A 7,552-nucleotide genomic window follows, 5' to 3' on the forward strand; every position below is an offset into this window, starting at 1 on the left:
GTGTCTGTCAATGAATGTATAAAAGATTGTGGAATGTTTGTGTGTATACATACACACACACACACACATACACACACACAATCAAATATTATTCAGCCATAAGAAAGAAGGAAATCTCCTATTTGCAACAGTATGTATGGACCTTGAGGGCACTATTCTGAGATAAATCACACAAAAAATATCATATATATATATATTTTTTTAAATGAGTTAATCCATGAAAATACAAACCAATTACTGTGCCTATATTTATACCAAAGCTATTATGACCTATGTGCAGAATAATCATAGATTTACTAATACTTTTAATCAATAAAAGTCATTGATTTTCAAATACTCTAGATCCTAGCAAATTGCATCAACTATTATTATAGCTTAGATCATAATGTTATCTTACTCCATTTTTCATTCCTTAGATAATTCTTCAGCTAAAACTATTTATTGCTGGGTTTATGGCCATGCCACCCTGAATGTGCCCTATCTTGTCTGATCTCAGAAGCTAAGCAGGGTTGGGCCTGGTTAGTATTTAGATGGGAGACCACCTAGGAATACCAGTTGCTATAGGTATTTTTAAAAAACAAAACTATTTACGGCTAATCTTTTTGTCTATAGAAATCAGATAGAGAATAAGGTGATCATGGGGAAATTTTCCCAAATCAGTCCCCTAATACCCAGAGTGACTTAGATTAACTAAAATGTGGCTTTGTCTTATAGAAAGTGTATTATAGGATAATTATTTCAGGTGGACAAACAGGATGTATGTGGAGGTCACCCATACAAATTATAATTATAAGACAAGTGCAATCTTTAAAAATAAACAATACAGTAGAAATCATACATTGTTTTAATAATTACTCTAATGTTCCTCTTGAGTATATATGTGATAAAATGCTACATAAATGCTAAAAGTTAACTATTCTAATTTGATAGAACTTATGAATATAAAATAAGTGTTAGGACTACGTGCAAGTTTTGAACAGAAAAACTGAAACTATTAAGGTAACTTAAAACATAAAATACAGTGCATTGGCTGGTGTTTCTTCAATTCATAATTCTATGTCACTGTCACCCCCTCATTTTTTTTGCCTACAGTGGTTCCCAAGGAGGTGATAAACCCTTGTTTTTATTTTCAATCGTCCTCTACAGTGAGAGACATAATAGGTAAGAAATACTACTAGCTGGGATTGATTAATTTTGAATTCCTGAGGAATGATTTTCACAATTTTTCTTGCTAAACCCAAAACTAATCAAATTAGCAAAGCTTAATTTATGCACTCAAAATTGAATTCATTTATCTTGGCTTACAGCAGAGAGAACCACTGATATAAAATCCTTTGATTTCTTTAGAACATCTAGAATAAAACTACCAAAAATAATTTAAACTGCTTTTCTCTCATTGGAATGCAAAATACAAGTAGGCTAGTAATTATCGTTACAATGGCAAATGAAAGTATATTACTCAACCTCCTACAGTTCACGAAAGGATCATCACTCAAAACTCCAGGATGATTTCTCCTGGATATCTTTAAACAGTATCCTTTCTACCAATCTTTTATTTCTATTTTATTTCTCTCTTCCTAGAAATGCTACTGCTTCTTAGATTTGCAGCCTTCCTAATTTTCATCCTCTGCTTTGTACCTGATCACAGAGTCTACAGGGATTCTCTTTGCTATCTACTTTTCTTTTTCAACTGAATTAGAACATTCTGAATTACTGACCTCTTCACTCCTAAATGAGGTTCACTCATTTGAAATGCTGGCAGTGATAAACTCCAATTTATTATTCTATGAACTGCTAAGCCTAAATAATCACTGAAGTTGTTTAAGTCTTTTGAAATCATAGTTTCAAAATTTCACTCCTATAGGATACCCAGCAGTTGGAAACTGAAACAAAGTCCATTTAAATACAACAAAATGAGGTGGGGAAAAAAATCACAAGAGAGAAACTGAATGCTTACAGCTTTATGTGATCCAAGTCTCCAAGTTCTGCAATTTTTGTGACATTGACAAAAGCTCAGTCGAGGGAAAACAATATTACTGGTGACTGATTTGTTTCTGATTTGTTTGTTCTTCTTCACTTGTCACCAAGGCACAGTAAAACCATGGTTCCCTGAAGAACATGTTTCCATTGTTTTTTGTTTGTTTGTTTTTTACTGTGGTTAAAATGATGTATTCAATACTACTCTGTAGCACTGAAATAACTATCAACATATTAACAATAAAAAACACATTTTAAAACAATGGTAATACTGCCATTTCAACTATGTAGATACTTCAATTCCATGAACACAAAATATCTTTTCATTTATTTGTGTCTTCAATTTATGTTAGTAATGTCTTATAATTTTCAGGGTATAGGTTCTTCACACACTTTGTTAAGTTTATTCCTAGGTATTTTTACTCTTTTTGTTACAATTGCAAAAGGAAATTTTTTTCATTTCTTTTTCAGAAATTTCATTGTTAGTATACAGGAATACAATGGATTTTTGTACATTGATTTTGTATCCTGGAACTTTACTGTATTTGTTTACTGTTTTTAATAGTTTTTAGTGGAGTGTTTAGGGTTTTCTATAGAGCGAATCACGTCATCTTCAAAAAGTGACAATTTGACTTCTTTCCCAATTTGGATGCCTTTTAGTTCTTTCACTTGCCTGACTGCTTTAGTTAGAACTTCCAATACTATATTCAATAAGAGTGGTGAGAGTGGACATCTTTGTCTTATTTTTGATCTTAGAAAAAAAGCTTTCAGTTTTTTACCTTTAAGTGGGATATTAGCTGAGGTTGATTATATATTGCTCTTATTAAAGCAATACAGAATTAATGAAATCCCTATCATACTTCCAATGGTATTTCTTAAAGAAACAGGACAAAAAATCATCGGATTGTATGGAAGCACAAAAGACCCCAAATCACCAAAGCCATCCTGAGAAAAAAGAACAAGGCTAGAGGCATTATTCTGCCTGACTTCACATTATAGTACAAAGTGACAGTAATCAAAACAACATGGTACTGGCAGATAAACAGACATACAGACCAAGGAACAGAATTGAAAGCCAAGAAATAAATCCACATACACATGGGCAAATAATTTTTAACAAAGTAGCAAAAACTTACAATGGAGAAAAGAAAGCCTCTTCAATAAATGGTTCTGGAAAAATTGGACAGCCTCATGCAAAAGAATGAAACTAAACTAGACTGCTATTTATCACCATGCACAAAAATTAATTCAAAATGGTTCAAAGACCTAAATATAAGACTTGAAACAAACTGCAACTCATGAACCTTTGTTTTAGAGAGGATTTTAAAGTCAAGGAAAATAAAAGCAAAAATAAATGAATGGAATTATATCAAACTGAAAAGCTTCTGCACAGCAAAACTATCAACAAAACAAAGAGGCCACCAACTGAATGCGAGATCTTTGCAAACAATGTCTTTGATAGGAGCTAATATCCAAAATATATAAAGAATTCATACAACTCATCAACATAACACCTAACAATTCAATTTAAAAGTAGGCAGAGGACCTGAACAGACACTTTTCCCAAGAAGACATACAAATGGCCAATAGACATATGAAAAGATGCTCAACTTTGCTAGCTATTAGGGAAATTCGAATCAAAACTACAATGACATACCACCTCACACCTGTTAAAATGGCTATTATCAGCAAGACAAGTAATATGCATTGGAGAGGTTATGGGGCAAAAGAAACCCTCATACACTGCTGGTGAGAAAGTAAACTGGTATAGCCACTGTGGAAAACAGTATAGAGGTTCCTCAGAAAATTAAGAATATAATTACCATATGACCCAGCAATTCTTCTCTTGGGTATCTACCCCAAAAATCTAAAAACATTTTTGAAATTTGAAAACATGCACTCCAATGTTCATTGCAGCATTATTCATGGTGACCAAGACATGGAAACAACTGAAGTGTCCTTCGATAGATGATTGGATAACGATGTGGTACATATATACAATGGAATAATACTCAGCTGTAAGAAAAGATGAAACACGGCCATTTGTGACAACATAGATGGATTCCAAGATTACCATGCTAAGCAAATAAATCAGAAAGAAAAAGCTGAGAACCAGATGATTTCACTCATATGAGGCATAAAACTGAAAGCAATAAACAAATAAGACAAATAGAGACTCATGGACACAACAGTTTAGTGGTTACCAATGGGAAGGGGGCAAGGGGAGAGGTAGATAAGGGTAAAGAGAGTCAAATATATGGTGATATGGAAGGACATTTAACATTGGGTGGTGAACACACAATGCAATACACAGATGATGTGTTATTGAATTATATAGTTGAAACCTATATAATTTTATTAACCAATGTCACCTGAATAAATTTACTTAAAAGTACCAAAAGAAAAAAAAAGAAAAAAACCTAACGAAACATATTGCTCCTGAATATGCCTATAGGATTTTCAAAGTTAAGGTACATTTGCTTAACTATTATTAAATAAATGAAGTGGAAGAAAGAAGTAGGGGAAATGAATAAACATTAAATCACTTTTGTATACACCTTGGTTGCTTTAAAACCTACCCAGTAGAGATTTTATATTATTCACCCAAAATGTGTTCGGGGACTTGTCAGTTTATTGGCTAGACTGGCTAGTATGTTCCACTAGGTAGCATATACATATGAATTTTGCGGCATTGTGAGTATGACATATTTATCGAATTGAAGTAATCGAATCCTCCTTTTATAATCCAAAGAAGGGGATACTAATGAGAATGGGGTGGCACAAAACTACACTGGAGAATTGTGATAAATGTTCGAGGTCTTATTTTTTTAAATGAATCTCAATTTCATTAAGTATATATCCTGTTGTTTGGAATTCTGCTCAGAATATGAAGATAATTTAGTTAACTACATCCTTAGATTCATGACAGACAATAGTGGTAAATGCAATGCATTCCCTTGTTATATTTTTCATTATTTTTAATACTACTTCCCTTATCCTTTCTCCACTTTCATAACTCTTTCCATAGATTCTCTCTGGATTGTTTAATCTGTTTTTATAATCCACCTTCACAATAGCTACTTTGTTTCATGTGTATATTTGAATACTTTGTGTATTTCAATTCTTAAGTGGTATTGATGCATATATTATTTTTTTGATTTTTTACCCTAAACATTATAAGATTTATTCATGTTGCTGTTTGTAACATATTTATTTTCACATCCCCACCATGATCCCGCTAATCTAATGCTATACACATGTATCAGGTTATTATTATAATACCACCCAACTTTTTGTAATAATTTTTATATTTGTTCGGATAATGCAAACTGGATTTTTAAATTTTAATATAACTTCAAACTTACAGAAACTCTTCAAGAATACAATAAATTTCCATAGGCCCTTCACCTATTTTTATTATTTTGCTATATTTGTTTTACCAGTCTCTATATACATTATTTTATGACTAATTTGATAACTGCACATGCCACACTCCTTTACACTAAATAATTCAGTATGTATTTTCTAAGAATAAGGATCATAGCCAGAGTACAATTATAAAAATAACATTTAATGGCCCAAAACTACTAAGATCATACAAATTTCCCAATACAATACTTTGGATATATACTTCTCTAGCCAGGACCTAACCCAGGATCACACACTGCATTTAGTTGTCATGTCTCTTCAGTTTCCTTTCATTTGTATCTGTTTTTTAGCCTTTGTCATTCTTGTCTTGATATTTTTTTAAGAATATAAGGTACTTATTTATTAGAATTCCCCTTAATTTGTGTATTTTTAATACTTTGTGACTGTATTTAGGTAATGCTTTTGGGGTAAGATTACCTCTTAAATAATATGTCCTCTTTAGTGCATCGTTTCAGAAGGCACATGATTTCCCAGTGTTGGTGATGTTGAGATCAATCACTTGAGGTTATGCCTGCGAAGTTTTTTATAAAGTTACTGTTTTTCTCTATGTAATTAATAAGTAATTTCCTGGAGAAAATTATGAAAATATTTCAATATTATCTTTCTTATCAAAGTTGCACTGAAAAAGTTAGCATTCATTGATAACTTTCTAGCTTAAACATTCCTACTACATTTATTAGTTTCCATTTTACTATAAGATTTTCTTTTTGTGCTACTTATTATATCAATATTATTTCATAAATTCTTCATTTAATGGGTTATTATTTGATTTTTAATGGGTTTTATTTTGATGCTTGAATTATTCCAAATTTGGCCAGTGGAAGCCTCCTCTAACGAAAACCCTTGTCTTTTTGACACATCCCTACAATTCTTTAATCACTTCCTTATGTTCTAGTGCAAAATTCAGTATCAAGCTCCTCTTCTACTTTACCAGTCACAATCCTGAAATTGGCTATTTCTCTTAGTTTATTTTAGTGAAGAATATTATTTAGAAACCAAGAACTGTATGCTAGGTATGATTAGCACCACACATTAGCATTGTTTTAGGCCTTTTGTATAAATAGAGCTAAGAGGAGGTACATAAATGTGTGCACACATACACACACCATGTACATAGATCATGAATTTATACCGATACCTCCAACTGCAATGCAACAATACAGGTTTTATTTTAGCCTTTCCATTTTCCATTTATTTAACTACTTTAATCACATTGAGAAATCTAACTTTTATCGTCCTCACTATATTCACTCATTTGTCAACCCTAGTATAATGAATACTAGTTTTATAATATTTTTACCCATAAAATTGTGAAAAGTAAACCTATTAAATACATATTTCTATTGTCTTATGTAAAATTTGTATACAGGTGAAATAAATACATTTTAGTAATAAAATTCAATGAGTTTTTAATTATGCATATTCCTGGCTAACCAACATCCTTATCTTATCAATACAAAATTTTCATCACTAGAAAGTTCTGTCGTGTCTGTTCTCAGTCTATATTCCAATTAGAACCACTTTTCTGATTTTTTTTATATCATAGATTACTTCTAGTACATCATATAAATGGAATCATATAGAATGTATTTTTTTGCTTTTATGCTCTCACATTCAACCTAATATTTGTTTGAATTATTTATGATATTGTTCTTATCAGTAATTTGTTCCATTTTATCCATTTTAATGCTATGGAAGTATTGAGATGCGATCAGACTCCAGACTTATTCTGAAGTCAGAAGAAAAGATATTGTCTATGGATCAGCAATAGAGGAGTGAGAAGAGAAGTCAAACTGGCTGCCAAAATATTTGTCATGAGTGACTTGAAAAACAGAGTTAAGCTTTACTGAAATGAAGATGCAAGGTCAATAAGCTAGAGATCAGATCTGTGCAGGTGAATACTGAAATACGTTAGAAAAACAAATTGAATGGTAGGTTTCGTTATAGGAGTAGAGAAATAACAGCATGATGAAGGAAAAGAAATGCTTCACTATGGCACACCAAAATTTATACTGATCTTTATTTTGCTGTTTTTTCTAAGTTCTTATAGTAGACACTTATCTCTTTGTTTTCATAACTTCATCTTTTCTGACATAAACATGTTTAAGAAGTATTAGGTTTATCCTGAGTGTTTTTAGATTATCAT

At 31.6% G+C, this 7,552-nt stretch overlaps 1 pseudogene; it reads left to right on the top strand.

Annotated features, from left to right (window-relative positions):
* The first annotated feature begins 448 nt into the window (after window positions 1-448).
* Window positions 449-567, top strand: LOC120599126 (uncharacterized; annotated as a pseudogene).
* Window positions 568-7,552: the final 6,985 nt, after the last annotated feature.

Source organism: Pteropus medius, unplaced genomic scaffold (genome assembly GCF_902729225.1).
Source record: "Pteropus medius unplaced genomic scaffold, Ma_sr-lr_union100, whole genome shotgun sequence".
Lineage (NCBI taxonomy): Eukaryota > Metazoa > Chordata > Mammalia > Chiroptera > Pteropodidae > Pteropus > Pteropus medius.